Source organism: Peromyscus eremicus, chromosome 20 (genome assembly GCF_949786415.1).
Source record: "Peromyscus eremicus chromosome 20, PerEre_H2_v1, whole genome shotgun sequence".
NCBI lineage: Eukaryota > Metazoa > Chordata > Mammalia > Rodentia > Cricetidae > Peromyscus > Peromyscus eremicus.
This window is the reverse complement of record NC_081436.1, coordinates 62667338-62692973: the sequence shown is the minus strand read 5'-3', so window position 1 is coordinate 62692973 and position 25636 is coordinate 62667338. Positions and strand designations below refer to the sequence as shown.

Below are 25636 nucleotides of genomic sequence, written 5' to 3'. Positions count from 1 at the left end.
ACTCCCCATCAGAAAACGCTCAGGTCCCAACTCAGTTTGTCCCCTAGGCTCACATTTGGGGTATCTGAAGTAGATGTAGTGACACTCACCTGTAATCCCAGCACTGGGGAGGCTGAGGCAAGAGTATCACCTAAGTTTGAGGTCAGCCTGGGCTACATAACAGGTTTCAGACCACTCACGTTTGCACAGTGAGTTCACGGCTAGGCAAGACTACACTGCTGCATTAGGGATTATTTTCAACTAACGAATTCTGGGGTTCATATTCAAACCACAGTGTGCGTTGTTTTTAACTAAGTTGTTCTATTCACCAATAAACACTCGGGATTCAGATGTTAGGGTGAAAACCTGCTAGATCAGAGAAGCTGAGAAGCAACCAGCTGACCTTCCTTTTTGTCCAGAGACCCAACAAGAGTGCCTCCCTCCACTCATCCCAAACCAAAAATGACTGTGAGACTGTGAATCTCTAAGTCCCTCCCTACCCCTTCCTGTGCATCTCTCTATCTGAATTCCTGGTTCCTCTGTACTCTCTATGGCTAATTCCTGTCAATTAGTCACTGGATTCATCCCCTGATGCAAGGCTGATTTTATTAACACAGTCTCAGGGTTTCACAGTGTGATCAAATATCCCACAACATTTCTCCCTTTTTGTCTAAATAAAAAAAAGTGTTTTTTAAAAAACTCTAACACAGTTAAACTATATTCAGTGAGAACAATTATCAAGCAAGAATTATATTCACAATGTCCAGTCTATTTGTATTTGGCAAATTCTGAGAAAATGCTCTACTATATATCCTATCTAGGTGAGTCCAAAGTTTTCTTCCTAAACCACTTTCTATCATAACTTGTATTACCAGCCTAAAAATATTCTTTTAGACCTTAAAACAATTTTTATATAAACAACTTTAGCTTTTATGTATCTTTTTTTGTTTTGTTTTGTTTTTTTGTTTTTTGAGATGGGGTTTCTCGGTGTAGTTTTGGTACCTGTCCTGGATCTCACTCTGTAGACCAGGTTGGCCTCAAATTCACAGAGATCTGCCTGGCTCTGCCTCCCAAGTGCTGGGATTAAAGGTGTGCACCACCTCTGCCCGGCTTGCTTTTATGAATCTTAACCTTGTAAACTTTACATCTCTTTTGTAAGTTTCTTTTCCGAATTTAGTAACAAAGAAAATGGTATAACTATCTAGTCTTCAACCCCCAGCAGGACCCAAGTGTTGTTGCCTGTTTTTTACTGTTTATAGTGACTTCCCCTTAAGTAACTGCTGTCCTAATCAACAACTGCACCTCAGATGCTTCCAGCAGCATTTGGCTGCAAAGGCCACAGCCTGAGGGAATTCTGTTCCCTCAGGCACTGACTCTATTAAAGCTGTTAAGAGAAACTTTATCTAGATCTCTATCCCTCTAAATAATTCACCATTCAAAGGTTGAGATGGAATTTTGCTTGCTCACAGAGGATGAATAGTAAGTAGTTAACCTTCTCCCTTTGCTTGTATCTTCCAAAAAACCCAGCACCCTTCTGCTCAGCCCTTAACTAAGAACCCTAGCTACACATGGTTCCTCCCTATCACTTCCTGTCAGCTACTAGCTAACTCAGCCTCCTGCTAAAAGGTTAATTTTATTTAATAAAACAAATGTAACACATTTTTGCATTGTTAGCAAAGGCAGTAAGAAAAAATGAAACATACTTTAAAATAATATTCTACAATGCCCAAGAAGGAAATAGTATTACATGAGTAAACAGGAAGTACAGAACAAGTAACTTCTAAAACTATAGAAATGACAGAAACAGCTGGTTGCCTGGACAGTCACCCAGGGTTCCTCTGCAATGTTGGGCATCCATCTTTTGTCTACAGGCCTAAAATACCTGACAGATTTTTCTGTGAGGCAGGAATTTTGAAGGACTGGCCTACCTTGTTGCTGTGGGATGTTCTGTATGGCAAATGTGTTGCTGATTGGTCAATAAATAAAACACTGATTGGCCATTGGCTAGGCAGGAAGTGTAGGCAAGACAAGGAGGAGAATAAAGCTGGGAAGTGGAAGGCTGAGAGAGAGACACTGCCAGCCGCCAAGATGACAAACAGCATGTGAAGATGCCGGTAAGCCACGAGCCACGGGGCAAGGTATAGACTTATAGAAATGGATTAATTTAAGCTGTAAGAACAGTTAGCAAGAAGCCTGCCACGGCCATACAGTTTGTAAACAATATAAGTCTCTGTGTTTACTTGGTCGAGTCTGAGCGGCTGTGGGACTGGTGGATGAGAGAGATTTGTCCTGATTGTGGGCCAGGCAGAAAAACTCTAGCTACACCTTGTCTTAGTAAAGTTCAGTAGTCAATTTCCTTTGTGTCCTGCTTGTCCAACATGGACAGCATATTGTCAGCAGTCAAAGCAAGGGCAGTTTATTGCCCATATGGAGGTTCTTCAATGCCCATCATCTTCTCTGAAGTCTATTGGTGCTGCCAGGAGTAGACATTACCTCACTGTCATGAAAAGTCTCATGTTATTAAAATATTTTAAATGTCATATTCTGTAGGTCCCTGAAGTATTTGAAGACCACCTATCTATCTAAAATAAATCTGTTTAACCTTGAAAACATACCTAACATGACTATAAGTTTGATTGTAAAAGGTGACTAACTACTAACCTGCATTTCTTAATTATTCTGCATAGTTTGAAGTAGTAGCTTTCAAGTACTAGAACTTTACATTACATTTTTAAATGATCTGCCTAGGTGAAATACCTTAAACAAGAGTAGAAACATGTATACAGTATGTTGTAACAAAAATAATCTTAAATTTGTATCAACATACAAAAATCCATACCAATGTAAAGTATTTGAGATTAGTAGTTGCTTTTTAGTTTAAAAGTAGATTCCATAATTTACCCTTTTATCCTGTCATTCCTATATCCTCCTTTTTCTTTTCAGAAAGAGATTCCTGAATCTAACTTCCTTTGCTTAGTTTTTTCCCTGACTATGATCAATAACATCTTGCAATCAAACCCCCTAAAGACGGCAAACATCTATAACCCACTGAATGATCAAAAACCACCCACGCCATCTCTCGGGAATGTGGGCATCATGATCGTGAAATTGCTTCCTGTTGTCTGGGGGCAATGGCATCTTTAGGGGACCTGAGAAAACTGGAATAACGGTCAAGTCCTGAGAGAACTAGCTGTATCTCTTGTTGTCCAGTCTCTGTGTGATGGGAAGGTGCAGGGCTTAACTGAGGTCCTGGCTGGAGTAGTCTGTGAGGCTGGACCATCTGAGCTGGCCACTTTGAAATTGTCCTGGGAGCAGATTTCTGAGGAAATGGCAACAGAGGCATTCTGTGGGGCTGGATCACCTGAGCCCCACAATGAGTCTTCATTGGTGTCTGGTCCTTTTGTTCTGAAAACACAGACTTTTAAAGGTAGCATACATATCTGCATTAACACAAGTATGGAATGTGTGGTATGTACAAGTCAGCTAAAGATGATTCTCTGCTCTATGTTTGAGCAGGTAAAAGGCATCTGTCAACTTTATCAGTCTGTTTGGACTGCATGACCAAACTGTCACAAGGACTCTGTAGCCAACAAGATTTACCATGTCTCATCCAGTCTCAGAGCTGTTCCCACAGTAGAGGGATCAGCATATATGTCACCTGTCTTGTAGTTTTTCTTGGTTTCTTCCTTCATGTGTGTAGCCAAGATTTTCAGGAGGTGTCCCCTGATCAAATCTGATCTTTATTAATTTTGAAGGAATCTGTAGCTTTTTTTTCCTGTGGGAACAAAGGTATAACCTCTCCCCCAACATAACACATTTCCTGAGTTCCATTCTGAAGTTATGACATCCCTTAAAATATATACAACAGTTTAATTCAGCAGGATTTTTTCACAATCCAATGTCTCTCAGTAGTTGTTGCTTTTTGTTCATTAGCATTTAAAAACTTTAAAGTTAATTGGGTTATTCTTTTTATATTACTTTGCTCTCTCTTTAAAAACTTCTATGTGTCTGCATGCTCTTTCTGCAGCTCTGCTTAGAACACGGTGCTGGTGGCTGGCTCTGCCCCTTAGGTGGGCACCAGCCGGAAGCCATGCCTACCTGTCTCAGCTCTGTGAAGTTGTTGGGCCCAAGCTAGCAGGAATTGCTACCTAGTCTCCTAGACTAGATGCTCACAGACCCTACTCAAGTGTTTGACTGCACAACAGGGCCTCTTAGAAGAGCTGTGAGCACCATCACTTCCTGAGAGACTGCAGTTTCTAGGAAGCCCCTTCTGGCTCTGTGTCCAGAACTTTTCTCAGCTTTCTCATGCCCTGTGCTTGATATACATGCCTCCATGTTGGGGGCCAAATGTAACAGGTCTTTCTTCATATTGCTAGCTCTCTAGTAATGTCATGAATACTTTTTATTAATTATAAAAGCTTGGCCTTTGCTTAGGCTTGTTCCCAACTAGCTCTTAAAACTTAAATCAACCCACTTATGTTATCTATGTTTTGCTACGTAGCTGGTTACCTCTTCTCAGCTCTTTATGTCAGACTTCCTCCAAGTCTGGCTGGTGAGTCTTCGACCTCAGATCCTTTCCCAGAGTTCCTATATCTCTGGAAGTCCTGCCTATCCTCTCCTGTGTAGCTAGAGTTTTCCTGCCTGGCCCACAGTCAGGACAAATCTCTCTCATCCACCAGTCCCATAGCCGCTCAGACCCAACCAAGTAAACACAGAGACTTATATTGCTTACAAACTGTATGGCCGTGGTAGGCTTCTTGCTAACTGTTCTTATATCTTAAATTAATCCATTTCTATAAATCTATACCTTGCCCCGTGGCTCGTGGCTTACCGGCATCTTCACATGTGGCTTGTCATCATGGCAGCTGGCAGTGTCTCTCTCACCCAGCTTCCTGTTCTCTCAATTCTCCTCTCTGTTAGTCCTGCCTATACTTCCTGCCTGGCCACTGGCCAATCAGTGATTTATTTATTGACCAATCAGCAACACATTTGACATACAGACCATCCCACAGCACTCCTGCCTAGCTATTGGCTGTTCAGCTTTTTATGAAACCAATCAGAAGATGCCTTAGGCAGATGAGGAAGAACAGAGACACACACAGTGTTCAAAAAGATTATCCCAGCACTGTGTGTGGTACATCTGAGCCCCTCTCACCCATGAATAAATATCAATGTAATATGCATATATAAACAAAAATCCCATACACTTGACAGAGTGTGCACACAGCCCTGGTTTCAGTCCTCAGCACTGAATATACCAGGTGTGGTGGCACACACCTGCACTCCCAATTCTTGAGAGGCGGAAGCAAGAGGGTCAGAGGTCCAAGGTGGAGGCCAGCATGGGCTACATGAAACCCTGAAAAAAAGCCTGAAGAAGATAAAATGGGGTTCACAAAGTCCTGGTACCACCCAGGAAGGAAAAGAATCATCTTTAGAAAGACAGTATTCTATACACAGAGGCTAAAGAGCTGGTCTTCTGGGCTGACTGGTCATGAAGGGAATCCTAGGTACAAAGTAATAAAAGTGTACAGAATGTCAAGGAATATGGCATTGTTCATGGTTTTATCTATTTATAAATAAAGAAAGAAAACAACTTGCTGTGGGATGTTCTGTATGGCAAATGTGTTGCTAATTAGTCAATAAATAAAACACTGATTGGCCATTGGCTAGGCAGGAAGTGTAGGCGGGACAAGGAGGAGAATAAAGCTGGGAAGTGGAAGGCTGAGTCAGAGAGACACTGCCAGCTGCCATGATGACAAACAGCATGTGAAGATGCCGGCAAGCCACGAGCCATGTGGCAAGGTATAGATTAATGGAAATGGATTAATTTAAGCTGTAAGAACAGTTAGCAAGAAGCCTGCCACGACCATACAGTTTGTAACCAGTATAAGTCTCTGTGTTTACTTGGTCGGGTCTGAGCGGCTGTGGGACTGGCAGGTGAAAGAGATTTGTCCTGACTGTGGGCCAGGCAGGAAAACTCTAGCTACAACAACTCTTATCTCTTTATTGCTGGTAACTGCAATTGAGAACAAGCTGAATTTGGAAGGCAGCCTGTGCCAATTACCATGTGACCTTGAGAAAATCACTCGACCTCTGTCTGTTGTGTTTTCCCTCAGTGAAATGGTTTACAGGCCAACCACAGAACCGCATGAAGGCTGTGTGTGGTGATCTGCTGCATCTTTACATACCAATGGCCCTTGGTGAGTAGCCACTGGGCTAGCTGGATCTTTCCACAGCCTCATGTTGAAGGTGGGTTTCCCAGAGAAGAAAGCCCATTCCCTCCCTGGTCCTTCCCAAGTGAGTCCTCAGACCTCCCGACACTTAACTCGACTCTTTCCTGCCATAGTCATTGAACCCTAAATGGACTCAGACTTTGACTCTGAACTTGCAATCAACTGACTCGACTCACTGATGCTGATCATGGAGCCAAATTAACAGTGAAGGTAATAATGCTGCCTGTTGGCTCTCTACTATGTGTTGGGTGTTGTTCTGAGAATTTTACAAGGTATTAATTAATTAAATTCTACTATGGCTTCCATATATGTTTCCCAAAGCCCCACTGGAAGGATTGGTCCCCAGGGTAAGGCTATTGGGAGGAGGTGGAATCCTTGAGAAGTGAGGCCTAGTAGGAGACAGTGAGGTCATTGGGGCATACCCGTGAAGGATAGCAGGACCCTGGCCCCTTACTCTCTTTCTTTCGTTCCTAGCCACAAGGTAAATGGGCTTCCTCTGCTGGGTACCATGATGCAGGGCCTTGCTATAGGCTCCAAGGCAATGAGTCCACCAAACTGTAGACCAAAATCTCCAAAACTGAGCCAAAGCAAACCACCTCCCTTATTGGTTTGTTTTTCTCAGGTAAACATTTTAGTGACTAACATAGAGAGCTGACTAACACAAGTCTTCACAAACAACCCTATGGAGTCAGTGCTGCTAGTAATATTAGAATTAGTATTATTAATTATTACTATTTTGTGGAGTGCTGAGGCTCAAACTCAAGGCCCTACACAAGTGTTCAACCACTGAGCTGTACCCACAGTCTCTCAGGACTATCATGTTATCCCCCATTTTACAGATGAAGAAACTGAGACCCAGGAATATAAAGTAAGATGGCAAGATTATTCAGATAGCATTGATAGAGCTGAGATTCACACCCAGAAGTCTTCCCCAGAGCCTATAGGCTGATCCATGCACAAGTAGCTTTCACATCGTTCCTTCTCTCCATTTCCCAGCACACAATAAATGTCCCACTGAGCATGGATCTCAAGTCTGTTTCAACCCAATGTGAGGAATGTTGGGAATCATTCGTTTGGAACCATTTTCTTCTCTGAAATACATTTGAGCAGCCAGCTCTTTTAGTATGCTCACTGGCATTCACACATCCTCACTGGCCCTGTTCACTCCGGTTCTGTGGTGAAGCAGGGCACAGTAGCGGGAGTTTGTGGCAGAGTGAAATCACTCATTTCCTGCCAGGAAGAAGAGAGAGAGGTGAGGAACCACAACCCCTTTAAGGGCTTATCCAAATGACCCAATGACCCCCTAGGCCCTGTCTCTAGCAGTTCTACCACCTTCCAGCAGCATCGGGACCAAGGGCTTTGACACATGGGCCTTTGGACGAGATTTTACATCAAACTAGATCGGTGGGTACCAGATGAATGGAAGAAGCTTACTATGGCTTCAGTCTTCTTTGTCCTGAAGGCCTGGAAGTCCAGGACCAAGACACTCAGTGTCTGGTGAGGGTCATTTCTTCCATATAGCACCTTCTACACGTCCCCATGAGGTAGAAGTGTCCAACATGGTCCCTTTAGCCTCTTACGAAGCCATTCATTCTAGTCACAAGGGGTTCCACCCCATGACAAAAATCATCTCCAAGATGACATCCTTATGATCTCTGCATTAGTGTCTAAATTTCAGCGTATGAATTTGTGGAAGCACAGTCCTTTACACCAGAGCAAACCATCATGGCAGCTGTGAGTTCTCACAGTGCTCTGTATTTTGTCACAAGATGGGGGAGAGTGGGTTGTCAAAATCTGAACATGAGCTGGGCATGGTGGTGCATGCCTTTTTAAACCCAACACTTGGGAGGCAGAAGCACGTAAGTCTCTGTGAGTTCAAGGCCAGCCTGGTCTATGTGGTGAATTCCAGGCAAGCCAGGGTTACATGGTAAGACTTGTGCCCCCCCCAAAATCTGAGCACACATGCAAGGGCACCCTGAGGTGCTGGATGCAGGAGCGTGCTCACCTCTAGAGACAACACAAAGTCTGGTTAGATGACTTGAAGCCCTTCTCTTGAGTATAATGGCAACTCTGCTCTTACTATAAGGTTATCCTACTTAATAATTTCTGAAAACCCCAAGAGATGATGTCATGATCATGGTCAGTGATGCTTCCTTCTAGTTGCTTCCAAAGCCCATTCCACTTCCCGTTACGGCAGCTGCTGAGATGCTGGTCAAGACCTCGATGGACCCAAGAGAGGCAGCGACTCATACCTCTACCCGTGTGCTTATGGTGGTCTGTGGCAGGTGATCTAATTACTGTTCTATTGCTGTGAAGAGACACCTTGACCAAGGCAACTCTTTTGCTTTTTGTTTTTCAAGAGAGGGCTTCTCTGTATATCCCTGGCTGTCCTGGAACTTGCTCTGTAGACCAGGCTGGCCTTGAACTCATAGAGATCTGCCTACCTCTGCCTCCTGAAGACTGGGATTAAAGGCATGCACAGCCATTGCTCAGCAACCAAGTCAACTCTTTTATAAAAGAGTGTACTTATTTGGAGGCTTGCTTACGGCTTTAGAAGGTTAGTCCATGATCATCATGGTGGGAAGCAAGCAGGCATGGTGCTGGAGCAACAGCTGAGAGTTCTGTATCCTGATCTGCAGGCAGTAGACAGAGGGAGACACTGGGCCTGATGTGGGCATTAAAAACCTCAGAGCCCACCCCAGGGACACACCTCCTCCAACAAGGCCACACCTCTTAATCCTTTCCAAACAGTTCCACTAACTGGCAATCAAGCATTCAAACGTATGAGCCTATGGGGGATGTCTTAGGGTTTCTGTTGCTGTGAAGAGACACCATGACCACAACAACTCTTCTAAAGAAAACATTTAATAGGAGTGGCTCACTTACAGTTTCAGAGGTTCAGTCCACTATCACCATGACAGGGAGCGTGACAGTATTCAGGCAGACATGGTGCTGAAAGCCCACCCCCATAGTGGCACACTTCCTCCAACAAGGCCACACCTCCTAACAGTGCCACTCCCTTAGGGGGCTGCTTTCTTTAAAACCACCACAGGGGACATTCTTGCTGCAAACTGCAGGAAAACATAATGGAATTCAGCTACCATCACAAAAGCTACTACTTGGAAAAGTCAAGGACTTCTCCAAGGGTCAAGCCATGGCTTAAGAAATCTTGGTGATATTTTAGCTTTTGTATAACTATATTAGCTGATTCCTAAAATGATTTTCCTGTGTGCTTCCAAGAACTCCTAACAGTATATTTATCTAAACTGCCTATCAAGCATCCAAGGCCATACGAAACAACACCTGTCTCCTAGGTCAGGCAGATAGCTTTATTTCTTGTGCAATTTAGGGTGAGACCCTCCTTTCTTATACAACCTTACTAATAGACCCCTAACTTCTTACCTAACCACTTCTAGGAATGTAGACTGAGCACATAGATCCCCTTTTTCATATACTGACCGGTCATTAGCACTCAGTTGACCTCCTCTTTTAGTATCCCCATTTTGGGTTGTAAAAGAAAGCCTGGTGGTCACCGCCTGAGGAAAATTCTTACCTACCTTTATGATCCTGTAGAATTCAAGCCTGGTGACTTTGCTAGGCTAGAGGATTGCTATTGCTTGGGTTTTTAACTGGATTCCAGAGAGACTTAGAGAGAACAGAGAGAATAAGGAGACGGAGAGGAGAAAAGAGAATGGAAGAACTAGATGAGTAAGAACTTGAGAGGAACAAGCTGAGACGGGGAAGAACTAGATTGAAGGGCTAGAAGAGAGTACTAGAGAACGAGATGGAAGATGAGGAAGAGCCAGATGAGGAAGAACAAGGTAGAAAGAAGGAGATGAGAGAGGAGCTAAGATGGGAAAGAACTAGATGGATGAGAACCTAGAAGGGGCAGAACTAAGATGAGAGAATCAAGTTAGAACTTAGAGGGGACAGACAGCAGATTAATGTAGGGAGAAATCAGGCAAGAAAGGAGCTAGGTATGAGAGCAGAATAGAAACTGTAGAGAGAGAACTGAAACAGAGTAATAAAGTGTATGGACTAAGGAGTTTTGTGTACATAGATTCATTTCTTTTCATCAAAGATTAATTATCAGCTGGTTGTAGATTCTTCCCGATCCCTGGGAGGGGACTATTGAGGGGCTGGACCCCCATAGTCCCCGAGACATTCTCATTTAAACCACCACAGCAGGTATGTTTTCCCTTTTCAGCTAACACATCACCTTCTCCTATATTGCTTGAGTGGTGGATATCTAGGAACTCACTGTATCAGGAGGTACAGAATAGTAACTGCCCATCAGTGTGCTAGGTCAGTAGCACAAGGATCAAAGTCCAATGCGTTTACTTTGTGTTAGGCATTCAAGCAATCAATATCTGCAGCTGACAGATACCATAGTGCAAACAGATACCAACTGACAGATGCCATGGGAAGCTGAGGCAGGTCAATTACTTGAGGCTGGGAGATTAGGGTTAGTTTGGGTTACCCAGTGAGACTTTATGTCTGAAGAATGAATTAATGAATGGGTGGAGGTGTCTGTAACAGACTTCAAGCCAGTGTACATCGTGTGCCTTCCCTCCAGCTCTCACAGCACAGCAGTTGTAGCTTACAGAGTAAGTATAGGTATGGTGAAGAGTCAGGACACAGAAGATTTGTTCCTAGATTTCGCCCTTACCCAGGACCCAGGTTTAACAAATACTCTTTGCAGGGTGTGTACCTAATCAACTAGTTGTGAGTTTGTATAACTAGATGGCCCTCCTCCTCTGGAGAGATCTTGGGCCATTCCCAACAGCAAAGAAGCTGTGGGCTGTGGAGCGTTCTACAGGATTGGGAGGAATGCATAGTTAGATCCAGGAAACAAGAACAGGATGTGCCAAGCGGACAGAACACTGGGTATCAAAGTGAGGCACGGGAAGGATGGAGGAATGACAGGCAAGAAGTCCAAGACAAATGCCTCTCGAGTCACACTTGAGTTCCAGGTCAGTTCTGCTCACCCAGACTCCCGCAGGAGAAGCCAATGGCAGTGACTGTCTGTCCTGCAGGAGCCGGGTGTCCCCACTCCCCCTGCAGCTGTGTGTGCATTCTGTGATGCTCGATTTCTTTTCGACATGGGGCCTGAGGTGAGTGCTGATTTGCACAGTTATTCCATAGTCTCTTGCAAAACAAGCCATCCCAGATGGGAAGCTTGAAACAGCTGCAACTGTGACAAGCAACTTCCGAACCAAGCATTTGCATTATTCACCTTGAGGCAAGGGACAAAAACTACCAGTGAACACTGAATTCAAGTAGTCATTTGGTTCACGAGTTTTCTTCTTCAGGGGTGTCTACAGATTTCAGGAGTAAGAAAATAAGACACTTAATAAACACGAAATAAGGTCCAGGATTTTTTGCTATTTGAGAAGGTAAACTCATAGTTTTAACTAATGATACTTTTATAATAGTTTTCTTTCAGATGTATTCATTTTACTGCATGAGTGTTTTGCTTTCATGTGTGTGCACTGTGTGTGCCTTGTCCCTGTAGAGTTCAGAAGAGGATGTCAGAGCCCCTGGAACTGTGGCTACAGATGGTTGTGAGCCACCATGTGGGTGTTGCAGACTGGACCCCAGTCCTCTGCAAGAGCAACAAGTGCTCTTTGGTGCTGAAGTAATTCTCCAGCCTTCGAACTAGTGATTTTTAATATAAAGAAATAGAGCGTGGACAAGATAGCTCAGAGGTGAAGGTGCCTTCCACCAAACCCTGATGATGTAAGTTCTGTTTCCAGGACACACACAGTGGAAGGAGAGAATGGACCACTGAAAGTTATCCTCTGACCTCCACTCTGTACACTTGGACACACACATGCATGTGAGCACACATGCACATGCATGCACACACACACTAAAATTCTAATTAAAAAAGAAATAGATGCAAAAATAAGGTATGGGGGTTGGGGAGATAGCTCAGTCTGTACCCGCCACACAAACACGAGGTCCTGAATTTGGATCCTCAGCACCTACACGCAGGCCAGTGTGGGTGCACATGTGTAACCCTACTGCTGGGGATGCGGTGACAGGCCCCTCAAGCTTGCTACCCAGCCAGTCTAGCCAACCGTAAACTCCAGGTTTACTGAGCTCTCAAAAAATATGGTAGAAAATATTCAAGGGCCCTCTGGCTTCTATATGCATACTTACTCACACAAACAGTCACACGAGCAAGTACCTAACCACACACACACTAAGGTGGGATATACATGTATATATGTGTGCACGTATTCCCCATGTCTGTCCATGAAGGGGGACAAAAAGCATGATACTCAAATAGCAATAAGCATGCCCACCTCCCAGATGCTGTGCTCTGAGAGGATCCAGGGCTTTTCAGGAAATAATTGATTTAAAGACTGTGCAGAGACAGTACAAGATGAGCCTGAAACATCTTGTGCCAAAAAAAGTCTGGAAATGTTAAAGAAGCGTGGAGACATGAAAAAGATGAGGGGATAGCTTGAAGAAGCTTTCAAAGATAAACCGTGGACACATCAAGCTTCAGGTAAAGGGATGATGCTAACAGATTATATGCACCAAATTAAATAGAAACCCCTGAGTTAAAAGCAGTATCAGTAAGTACAAGAGGAGGAGGGAAGCTCTTTCTTACCACAGACACCAACCTATAAAGACAGAGAGAGTGAGTAAACAGAACTTCACTAATGGCAATTGTGGTAATAATGGGCCCAGCAATGAACACATCCCCGGGCACTAAGAGCTGCGGCCTTACCGTGATCCAAGCAGCAGGGTAGTCACAGGATCTCAAAGTGTCACTCTGTAAGTATGATCACAATCTAGAACTATCAGACATCGCCAGAACCAAATATCCAAATGTAGGATCATCAGGAACGGAACACCAGGTAAAACAGAGCTGAAGAGTCCCTGTCACAAAAGGCAAAGAAAACTGAGAGGCAGGCCCAGCTTAGAGGCAGCCCCGGAGAAACGTGAGAATATGATGCATGAGCCAAGACTTTCTTGTGCTATAAAGACATTGGAGGGACAATCGGCAAAAATCTGAACAAGGTTTATAGATGAAGTATACCATCAAATGTAATTTTCTGATTTTTATGATTGTACTATGCAAATGCAAGATAAAATTTCTATTTTTAGGAGATACATGTAGGAATAAAAAAGTACCATGTCTGCAACTGAATCCACATTTGGGACTGGGGAAATGTTAACATTTGGGCAATTTGTCTGAAAGGTAATTGAGGTTTTAAAAAAATTATTGATTCATATTAATTATATAAAATAATGGATTTTATTATAACATTTTCATGCATATGTATAATGTACTTTGATCATACTGACTCCTGTGCCCACATTTGGGAGTAGGAGTTGTGAGTACTGTATATTCTTACATCTTTATTGTGAATTTGTAATTACATCAGAGAAAGAGAGTGCATTTGTTAAAAAGTTTCTATTGTATTTATTGGGAGGTGCATCACAGTATGTGTGTGAAGGTCAGAGGACAACTTTCCGGAGTTGGTTCTCTTTTTCCAACCTGGCTTGAACTCAGAACTTGAACCTCAGACTTGGCTGCAGTCACCACTTACCTGCTGTGCCATCTCACTGGCCCCAAGAAAAAAAGTTTAAAACAACTAGGGTTTTTTGTTTGCTTGTTTGTTTTGTTTTTCTTTGTTTTATGAGACAGAGTTTCTTTGTGTAGCCCTGGCTGTCCTGGAACTCACTCTGTAGACCAAGCTGGCCTCAAACTCACAGAGATTCACCTGCCTCTGTTTTCCAAGTGCTGAGATTAAAGGCACGCTCCACCATGTCCATCCAAAAACTAGTGTTTTTTTTTATTTCTTCTTTTTCTTTGGGTTGTCTGGTCAGTTTTTCTTGCAGCCATGACTGAGGTTTTTCCCATCTATAGTTGATGCCAGGACAGGAATGTTTTAGACAGTTCTGTGTCAGCCCCTCTCTCCTTGCTCTTCCCTTGGGGTGGCTGGGAGGCAAGGCTCAGCAAAGGCATTGGGATAGGGTGGCTTCTTGTCCCGTAGTTTTGATCTAGTCTTGTTACCTGGACCACTTGGGACTCCTAAAAGTGCCTACATGGGATCTGCTACAGCTTCTTAGTTTTGGCCAAGAAGACACACACGCCACTCCCACTGGAGTGCCCTTCATTCTGTTCATCCAGAAGAACCACAGGTCAGCCCAAGCATGTATGGAAGGACTCCACAGAGATGAGGCCATCTGAGACATGAGACTAATTAGGTGTGAGAGCCAAAGTTACATTTTAAGTTTTAATTACTGTGCCTTAGAGATCCAGGAAACAAAAATGCCTCTGATCTGCAATTCCCTCGCCCAAGGACAGATAGTTCCTGAAATGCTGGAGGCTGCTGTTCATGGGAGAGAACAAGCCACATGTTTTCACTCCCCTAAACAAGCTTGTTTGACCCATCTGCACCGGATGTGCTTGATCATATGTGGGTGGAGGTTCACAAGCAGGAAATAGGTCAGGATGTAAGCTTGCCCCTGATTGGACCTGATGGGAAATACTTTAAGCCCCTGAAGACCATGACTCTGGGCCATTTTCTGAGAAACCAGATATGGACCTGGCCAGAGTCCATCAACCTGATCAGTATTTAATTAAAGCTTGCTGTTATTTACTACTTGGTGCAATGTTATTCATTAAGCGGCACTGTTTACCATGCAAGAAAAGCCATGAGGTACAACAAAACCCACTATAAGAGTTTATTAAGAGAAGGGAACAGAAGGGAGTGCTTAGGCCTATGGAAAGATTGTGCAGGAATGGGGGAGGAATATGTGGAACCCGTTTTTGTAGATTCCCCTGCACACGTGCATATGGGCTCACATAGCCATGCCACACATGCACACAGATTACATGATCACATAGCACACAGATTACATAGGACGTAAGGCCCTGGGATGACTGAGCATCTTGCCTAGCTACTGGACAGCACATGTGCAGTCATGTAGCTGGGAGAGTGGCTGGGAATTCTAACATTCCAGACTCTTTATTTATTATAAAAATGGTGGTTGGACTGAAATGGGGGTGCTGTGTCTCCCAAAACTGCTTCCAGCTGACTCTATGGGCATCGGTTAACTTTTGGGGATAGGGAAAGGGGCTTTTGGGGTAGCCAGACATCCTGAGGTAGTGGATTGTCCTCTGCTGCTTTGGGAATTGTCCATTGCCTTCTGCTGCTTGGGACTCTGTGACTGTTTGGGTCTGACAAGGTGCTGGCAAGGCAGAAGAGGAAGTTTAGAAAAAAAATTTACCTTGGGTGGGGGGACTCATCTGGACTCTGCAAAAAACAGACTTTAATATAACAACCTATTACTGTTAGATGCCCTCGGCAATTGATCACCTATGTCTTCTGGATGCCAAACTAATAAAGAAAACAGATGCCTTGAGGTTTGTCTCAGATAAGGGTTATGTCAGGTAAAACTTAAAAGCATGTTCCAGATATCTATCTCTCTCTCTCTCTCTCTCTCTCTCTCTCTCTCTCTCTCTCCCTCTCTCTCTCTCTCTCTCTCTCGATAACACTAACCAATAAAATTCTGACAGCAGAGTACTAAACATTATAATATCATGGCTACCAGCTCAAGATTTTAAATTCCCTGTGGCTACTTCTTAATATGTTTAAAAATTCTTTCGAGCTCCAGAACCAGCTTGAATCCACCTGGACAGGTCAGATCCACTTGAGATAAGTATCATTCAAACTTTCCTGGTCCCGGGACCCCCCTCCCTCACCCTGGGATCCCTCAGGAGCCCCTTCAAGGTAAATTTTTTTCTAAACTTCCTCTTCTGCCTCACCAAAGAGAGGCAGTTCAACCCTGAAGGACGAGGTATCCCAGACACCTTGAGCTGCTCAGAACAACAACTCTGCCCTGAAGGTATCCCAGACAGCTGGAGCTGTACAGCTCTGATGGCTGGAGCTGCAAAGAAGCAGCCCAACCCTGGGTAGGCCACATCAGCAGCGGGGGACTGAGCAGAGGCAAAGCTCCAAGAACAGTCAAGAAGTCCTCAGTCTTTACCATACACTGGCCAGGTATCAGTGAATGGATGGGAGCCAGGGCATCCAAGAATTAGGTGTTCCCCTTGATAGAGCTCAGGGGAGGGAGTTACTGTAAGTAAATTTGTTGCAACTCTATGGATTTGGTCCTGGGTTTTGGCACCAAAATGTGAGTTTTACAACTCTGAGGAAAGGTATCCTGACTACCTGGGGAGTCAGGCAGCACCTTGAGCTGCTTAGGACAGCTCTGATGGCTGGAGCTGCAAAGAGCCAGCTCAGCCCTGGAGGGCAAGGTATCCCGGATACCTAGCTGCTTAGGACAACTCTGACTGCTGGAGCTGCAAAGAGACAGCTCAGCCCTGGAAGGGAAGTTTTTCCGGCTGCTCGGGAGAGTCAGGCCTGGAACTGCTTCAGCAGGGAAGGGTATCCTGACTGTTCAGGAAAGTCAGGCCTGGAGCTGCCAGGACAGCTCTGCAGGGAATGGTATTCTGACTATTCAGAAGAGTCAGGCCTGGAACTGCTTTAGCAGGAAAGGGTATCCTGACTCTTCGGGAAAGTCAAAGTGTACCTGGTGTGATGGGGGATGGTCTCCTCCCAGGATATAGTAATCCTGCTCCTCTCCTAGAGAGTCTCTACAGCTGAGCTTTGCTCAGCCCCCACTTAAGGGGGCTTCCTAGCAGAGCTCTGCTTCTCCGGCCTAAGATGCTAAGATGTTGCTTCTTTTGCTTCACTCTGTGAAAGGGGGAACCTCTGCAGAAATGTAGCAATCTCCTCTGGCTCCAGAGAAAAAAAGTGTTACTTATTCTCTCTCTGTCTCTCTCTCTCTCTCTCTCTCTCTCTCTCTCTCTCTCTCTCTCTCTCTCTCCTCTCTCTCTCTCTCCCCCACCCCCCACTGAAGGACATCTCTGTTCAGCTCCTCCTTGCCCTGCTATTTCAGCTCTCCCTTGTTTCGTCCACTGAGGGACTTCTCAGCAAGGATCTTCTCTATGCCAGTGAATGAAGATCTTCACACCCAAAAAAACTCTTTTGAGAAAGAGATTTATTTGGGAAGGAGGAGTCTAGGAGAGTAGCTGCCTCTACCAGGGTGGAGAGAACAGCCTTTTTTTCTAACTGATTAGGCAGGATGGTTTACACAGGAAGTCTAGGGGTTGGAGTCAACCCGGGTCCAGGGTTCTACTATCCTGCTCTGTGATTGGTTGGTTTCACAAGTCAGTTGGCCAGGAGCAGAGATGGCTCTGATCTGACTGAGCCAAACTGTGTTTCTTCCTGCCCTGATCTGAGTCATCTTTCCCTAGTTCTGGGCTCCAGGGTCAGGGTGGGTTTCTTTAGCCAGCCCCTTTTCCCTACAGTATCAGTCAGGATAATTATTTTGCAGCCTTTCCCAGGAACCCTGAGAACATTTTGAAATGTACCAGCTACCTCCCAATAGACCCCATAGGCCCAGAAAATGGTGCATGGCTTTAAATGTCTCCGAAGACGGTCTGAGCAGAAAATGTATGATTTAATACAGAACAGCTGTAAGAGCTACACATGGTCAGAATGTCTCCCACCCAGGGATGTCCTTCCTGAGGACAGTTGAAGCCAAGGTGACAGCCAGTACTGATACCGGAACACAGAGATGCTCTTGACCAGTGGCTGTGACTTTCCATATTAAAGCCTGGTGCTTTACTGATAGTTACTGTTTTGTCTGGGGCCTTGGAGTTGAAGCTTGGTACCGAATGGGGCATACGAGCCTCTGAGCAGTCCCTCAGCTGAGTGCTTCTCAATGACATTTGACTTCTCTGCATCCAGCCACCCTCTACAGTGACATCCCAGCTATTCACTAGGAAGTTGGGTTTTCCTGTCCTTCTGGCAGGGAGTCTCCTGCTTCCTGACTTCCTGCTCATTCTCTGGAAACTACGTGTTTCCATCTTGCTCTGGCCAATGCAATGTGCATGAGTGACCCACTTCTCACACATGGGAGCAGCTAGCCTCCTTTTGCTGTGGGTATTTTAGTCACTTTAATAGAGAAGTACCCTGAGAATGAAACTCCCCAGAAAGCTGCAGCAACTCCTGGAGACTAGTGTCATGGACAGAAATGTGGACCCAGAGTGGACGTGTTGCAGGAGGGACATAAACTTTACTTGTGTTAAATAACTGGCATTTTGGAGACTTTGCTGTGGACACAACAGGTATTGTCATTCTGATTTCAGAGACAAGGAAACTATAAAATTGGTATGTGATACTAAAAGTTTTTTTTTGTTTTGGTTTGGTTTTTGGTTTTTGGGTTTTCGAGACAGGGTTCCTCTGTGTAGCTTTGCGCCTTTCCTGAATCTGGCTCTGTAGACCAGGTTGGCCTTGAACTCACAAAGATCCGCCTGCCTCTGTCTCCCGATTGCTGGGATTAAAGGCATGTGCCACCACCGCCCGGCGATACTAAAAGTTTTTAATTCAAACTTCTTTAAGGAGTTTGGTGTCTCCTCCCCATAACTTATGACTCCTGTCTCTTCATTTTCCCTTTAATGATTCTCTTAAAAATATTTATTATTTTTATTTTATGTGTATGAGTATTTTACCTACATTTATGTAAGTACCCCACATGTGTGCTTGGTACCCATGGCAGGAAGAGGGCATCAGATCCCCTGGAACTGGAGTTATGGGTCGTTTGAGCTGCCATGTAGGTGCTGGGAATCAAACCTTGGTCCTATGGGAGAGCAGCTGTGCTCTTAACTGCTGAGCTTTTAAAAACAGCACCCCAGATCTATCCCATGCCCCACCCCTTGCCTCCGCTGATCCCCACGCTGAGAACAGAGACTGCACCCTGAAGTGCTGGCAAAGGCTTGATGATTGGTGTAATCGAATGGGTTTCAATACAGTGTGCATTAGTTTTCAATATAAAACAATCCAGTCTGTGATAATTTTGTCTTTAAATACTTTTTAAATGTTTGTTTATGTATGTATGTATTTATTACACATACAGCACACCAGATCTCACTACAGATGGTTGTGAGCCACCATGTGGGTGCTGGGAATTGAACTCAGGACCTCTGGAAGAACAGCCAGTGTTCCTAACCTCTGAGCCATCTCTCCAGCCCGTCTTTAAATATTTTAAATTACACTTTGTGTGTGTGTGTGTGTGTGTGTGTGTGTGTGTGTGTGTGTGTGTAGACCACTTGTGGGGGTTGGTTCTCTCACTATGTGGGACACAGGGATTGAACTCGGGTCATTAGCTTGGCAACAAATACCTTTACCCACCTGAGCCACCTCTCCTGCCTGGAGATGATTTTTCTTAATGGAGAAGTTCAACATTTTTAGGAAAAGTAAAATATTCACTACGTATTTCCAATTTGCATTATAATTGGTAACCATTTATCGAAGGCCAGACTACTGTGCTGGGCAGTTTACATAAAGCATCAGTGGATTCTGGTGTGACAGACGTCTCCAGTTGCCTCTTATCTGTGTCTGCGTAGCACTCTTCCTCCTAAGAGGAGTCCTTCCCACTTTTCTGGGACCGAGTTTGTCCTGTGACTTCCTTTGGACCACAGGCAAATGGAAGTGACATTGTGCTGTTTTGAGTTCAACTCTGAAGACAGGAAGTTTCTACTTTACTGTTCTGTGGGGGAAATCCAGAGCCTGGCACACTGCCTAGGCAACGTAAAGGTCTAGCTTAGGTAATATTTGTCGATCACACAGAATTAACAAACTCAAGGGGGCATAGAAATGCAGAAGTTTCCATGAGGTCTCATCTTTTACATTTATTTATTTATTTAGAGACAGTGCCCTGGCTGATCTGGAACTTGCTATGCACTTCAGGCTGGCTTTGAACTCACAGAGATCCACCTGCCTCTGCTTCCTGGGTTCTAGGATTGAAGGCATGCTCTGCCACACTCTTACCCTTTCTAGGGCAAACTTTAGGAAGAGAGCCTCTTATATTTGGGTTGACTCCCCTAAATAGATCAGAGAGGTCATAGCACTGGGGTGGGTCTAGATATGTCCCCACAGAGCAGGATAATCTTAAGGAGATTATCACCAGGGACTCTCTAGAAACACAAGTGTCTGAGGCTTCTCCGGTCCTCCTTTTTCCAGATCTGCCCTCTGCCCTATGTCGACATGCTGCGGTCCTGGCATGGACTCAGTGACTGAACCGTATGAAATGCCTGTGCCGGAGAACATTTCCCACGGAAGGGCAAGAGTTCCCAGCGGGACACGAAGCCTGAGGCTTCACAAGTGTGTTCGTAGGGAAATCAAGGAGAAGGGATACTCCCAGAGGGATGCAGTGGCTGAGATTTCTGTCAGTCATGAGCCCTCATCCTCTACATCCCTCTTGGTCCTTTTCTCCCTTTCTCTCACAGCGTGAGAAAACAGAACCAGCTGCCATGACTGCAGGAAAGACAGAAACACAGAGGAGGTGTGACCCTGTGAGAGAGTCCTGGAGAGGAGGTTTTTCTTACCAGAGAAAGAAGAAAATATGTGTGGCTGACATTGCAGCTGGAAATCCCTGGTCCCCTTCGCTCCTCCGCTGCGCCTCTGCAGAACTACCCAAGATCCTCTGCCTGGCAGAATTACTTCATCTGGCCAGAGGCCCCATGACCTCCGCTTCTTTGGATAACTCCAGAGCTGGCCCAGGGGAGCTGGGAGAGGCCCAGCATCCCACAAAAATCAGGTGTCGGGGGTCTCTGAATGGCTGTGAGGCCTACGGCTGAGAAGTGAGAAGGCAGGCCTTCTATCTGCAGGAAAAGTTGTGAGGGAGGCCTCACCAGCACCGCGGGGACCCTCACTGTGGTGACCCGCAGGCGCGAGTTCTGTCTACAAGGAAACAGCAAGAAGCTTGCACCGAAGAGCTAGGTCTTAAGGCTAAACACTGTCATTTAGCAGAAAAACAGAAAGGAGATATTCTAGATAAAGGGAGGGGCGTGTTGAAAGACAGAGCTGCGAGCATCCTCGCACCCAAGGCGGAAGGAGAGGGAAGGAATGAGTTAGCCAAGAGGCTTGGATTTTACTCACAGAGCTTTGGAAGGGGGCAGGGACGGGTCACGGTAAGGTCTATGACCCCACAACCAGGAAGGGAAGGAGCCAGCAAGGGAACACAGACCTGGATCAGCGCGACACGGAGGAGAGCGGCAGTTTGGGCAGCACACACTGGCCATCGGCAAGCTCCTTAGCCTCCTCTTCTCTCCTGTCAGGGGCTTTGTCTTTGCTTCTGCTATGTAGCAGAATTCCTTAGCTGGGCAAATGACACACACAGAAGTTTATTCGGTTCATGCGTCCAGAGGGTGGAAAGCCCAAGATCAGGGGGCCACATGGTAGGGACCCTGTTGTTTTGTTATAACATAAGCCAGCAAGCACATGAAAGACAGACAGAGACCAGACTGATAACAAACCACTCTCTGAAGGGTCCAGGAATATAGGAATAAGGTAGAAATATAGGAATAAAAGTTGTGTGCTTGAGAGATGGAAGCCGACAGCCGTCAGCTCTGCCTACAAATGGGGATTACCCTTTAACTGGGCCCTTCCCTGCTTCATGATGGGCAGGCTCCGTCAGCAACCCAAGGGTTTGCTGTTGTTGTTTTTAACTAAACATTGCTCTCTGCAGACCTGGGGCTAGCTATTCTTGATAACTCCCTACCACTCACTACTGAAACCACAGTTAACTTTCGGTGAGTTCTATGTGACAACCTGCTCTGCATTGTTTTGTGTTCCCCTGCTATGGGAACCCAGCTGTCAGGAAATGTTGCAGGTTTTGGGCAAACATCAGTTAGCAGTGTCAGGAAAGACTTCAGAGATATACAAATATCAATTAGCTGAAACCCTCTAAAACCTTGTTAACGGAAAATTGTAAATCCTGTTTCGCGCGGCGCCGTCCTTCCTGTCGCGGCCGCCATTGGAGAGCAGCAGCCACCATGGCCCTGCGTTACCCCATGGCCGTGGGCCTCAACAAGGGCCACAAGGTGATGAAGAACGTCAGCAAGCCGAGACACGGCCTCACCAAGCACACCAAGTTCGTGCGGGACATGATCCGGGAGGTGTGCGGCTTCGCGCCCTATGAGCGAGCGGCGCGCCATGGAGCTGCTCAAGGTGTCCAAGGACAAGCACGCGCTCAAGTTCATCAAGAAGAGGGTGGACGCGCACATCCGTGCCAAGAGGAAGCGGGAGGAGCTGAGCAACGTGCTGGCCGGAAAAAAAAAAATGTAAATCTTAAAAAGCAATTTGTCTCTAAAAGTTTAACTTCAAAATTGTAAAACTTCTTTTGTCCATGCCTAATACTTTCCCCTTACTATAAAAAGGGGCCCATAACCCCTTCCAATTGCCACAGTTACAGAATCCTGAACTCTGGCTGTGATCTCAGCTAGCTGATAAGCTTTTTGTGCCCCACAGTGAATTTTTTGGAATAAAGTTTTGCTTCTGGTTTTAGACTGTGGTTTGCACCCCATTATTTTGCCCATACCCCTGGACACAACATTCTCTAGAGAACCAGCCTACATCCTGGATAATGTGACCTGACCTCAGAGTCCTCACATCCTGATGACCTCTTCTTAGGCCCTGTCTCCAGACACTGCTGCATTAGGGATTATTTTCAACTAATGAACTCTGGGGTTCATATTCAAACCACAGTGTATGTTGTTTTTAACTAAGATGTTCTATTCACCAATAAAGACTCAGGAGTCAGATGTTGGGGTAAAAACCTACTAGATCAGAGAAGCTGAGAAACAACCAACTGACTTCCTCTTTGGCCTGAGATCCAATAAGAGTGCCTCCCTCCACTCATCCCAAACCAAAAAAGACTGTGAGACTGTGAATCTTTTAGTCCCTCCCCACCTGTGGTGATATTTTATCTGTGTACCCCAATAAAGCTTATCTGAGGATCAGAGGAAAAGCCAGCCTCTATATACAAAAATCTATACCAATGTAAAATATTTGAGGCTAGTAACTGCTTTTTAGTAGATTCAATAATCTACCCTTTTATCCTATCATTCCTATATTCCCCCTTTTCTTTCTTTTCATCCCTCAACTCTATTTTTTCTCCAATACTAGATAGAAGAGAAAGGAGAATAAAGGGGAAAAAAAGAAATAAAGATGTAACCAGTCTTTTTTAAATTAATTTTTAAAATTTATTTTACATACCAACCACAGTTTCTCCTCCCTCTTCTCCTCCATTCCCTCTCCCCATCTTGTTTCTAGTCTTTCCAACATCCACTCCTCAAAAAAGGGTAAGGCATTTGGGAGTCAACAAGGCATGCCATATCAAGTTCCAGCAGGACCAAGCTCCTCCACCCTGCATCAAGGCTGAGTGAGGCATCCCACCATAGGGAGTAGGTTCCACAAAGCCCAGTTCATGTGCCAGGGACAGATCCTGGTCTCACTGCTAAGGGCCCACAAACAGACCAGGCCACACAACTGTCACACACATGCAGAGGGCTTAGGTCGGTCAGTCCCAAGTAGGCTCACTAGCTGTCAGTCTAGTCTGTGAGCTCCCATGAGCTTGGGTCAGCTGTCTGTGGGTTTCCCCATCATGATCTTGACTCCCCTTGCTTATATAATCCCTCTCCCTTTCTTCAACTGGACTCCTGTAGGTTGACCCAGGGCTTAGCTGTGGATCTCTGCATCTGCTTCCATCAGTTACTAGATGAAAGTTCTATGATGATAATTAGAGTAGTCACCAATTTGGTTAAAGGGAAGGCCAGTTCAGGCACCCTCTCCACTATTGCTAGGAGTCTTAGCTGGGGTCATCCTTATGGATTCCTAGGAATTTCCCTGACACCAGGTTTCTTCCTAATCCCATAATGGCCCCCTCTATCAAGATATCTCTTTTGTTGCTCTCCCTCTTTGTCCCTCCCCCAACTTAACCATCTTGATCCCTCATGTTCCCACCCCCATAGTTTACCCAGGAGATCTCATCTATTTCCTCTTCCCAGGGTGATCCACGTGTCCTTCTTAGGGTCCTCCTTATTACCTAGTTTCTCTAGGTCTGTGAATTGTAGCCTGGTTATCCTTTGCTTTACATCTACTATCCACTTTTGAGTGAGTACATACTGTGTTTGTCTTAATGGTTCTGGGTTACCTCACTCAGGATGATTTTTTTCTAGTTCCATTCATTTGCCTGCAAATTTCATGAGGTCATTGTATTTTATAATACTCCATTGTGTAAAAGTACCACATTTTCTTTATCCATTCTTTGGTTGAGGGGCATCTAGGTTGTTTCCAGGTTCTGGCTATTACAAATAATGCTGCTATAAACATAGCTGAGCAAAGGTCCTTCTGGTATGATTGAGAATTCCTTGAGTATATGCCCAAGAGTGGTATTGCTGAGTCTTGAGGTAGATTGATTCCTAATTTTCTGATAAACTGCCATACTGATTTCCAGAATGGCCTACAAGTATGCATTCCCACCAACAGTGGAGGAGTGTTCCCCTTACTCCACATCATCTCCAACATAAGCTGTCATCAGTGTTTTTTTTTATCTTAGTCATTCTGACAGGTGTAAGATGGTATCTCAGAGTTGTTTTGATTTGCATTTCCCTGATGACTAAGGATATTGAACAATTCCTTAAATGTCTTTCAGCCATTTGCGATTCTTCTGTTGAGAATTCTGTTTAGATCTGTATACAATTTTTCAATTATATTACTTGGTATTTTGATGTCTAGTTTCTTGATTTATTTATATATTTTGTAATTCAGCCCTCTATTAGATGTGGGGTTGCTGAAGATCTTTCCCATTTTGTGGGCTGCTGTTTTTGTCTTACTGACTGTGTCCTTTGCCTTACAGAAGCTTTTCAGTTTCAGAAGGTCTTATTTATTAATTGTCAATTTCAGTGTCTATGCTACTGGTGTTATATCCAGTAAGTGGTCTCCTGTGCCAATGTGTTCAAGTCTACTTTCCACTTTCTCTTCTATCAGGTTAAGTGTAACTGGATTTATATTGAGGTCTTTGATCCACTTGGACTTGAGTTTTGTGCATGGTGATAGACATGGATCTATTTACTTTCTTCTACATGTCAACATCCAGTTAGGCCAGCATCATTTGTTGAAGATACTTTCTTTTTTCCATTATATAATTTTGGCTTCTTTGTCAAAAATCAGGTGTTCATAGGTGTGTGAATTTATGTCAGGGTCTTCAATTTGAGTCCACTGATCCATGTGTCTGTTTTTATGCTAAGACCAAGCTGTTTTTATTACTACAGCTCTATAGTAGAACTTGAAGTCAGGGATAGTGATTCCTCTGGAAGTTCCTTTATTGTACAGTATTCTTTTAGCTATCCTAGGTTTTTTGTTTTTCCATATGAAGTTGAATATTGTTTTTTGAGGTCTGTGAAGAATTGTGTTGGGATTTTGATGGGGATTGCATTGAATTTGTAGATTGCTTTTGGTAAGATTGTCCTTTTTACTATGTTAATCCTACCTATCCATGAGCATTGGAGATCTTTCCATTTTCTGATATCTTCTACAATTTCTTTC

At 44.6% G+C, this 25636-nt stretch overlaps 1 pseudogene; it reads left to right on the top strand.

Moving 5' to 3' along the window:
• Window positions 1-22083: 22083 nt before the first annotated feature.
• Window positions 22084-22375, top strand: LOC131896421 (large ribosomal subunit protein eL36-like; annotated as a pseudogene).
• Window positions 22376-25636: the final 3261 nt, after the last annotated feature.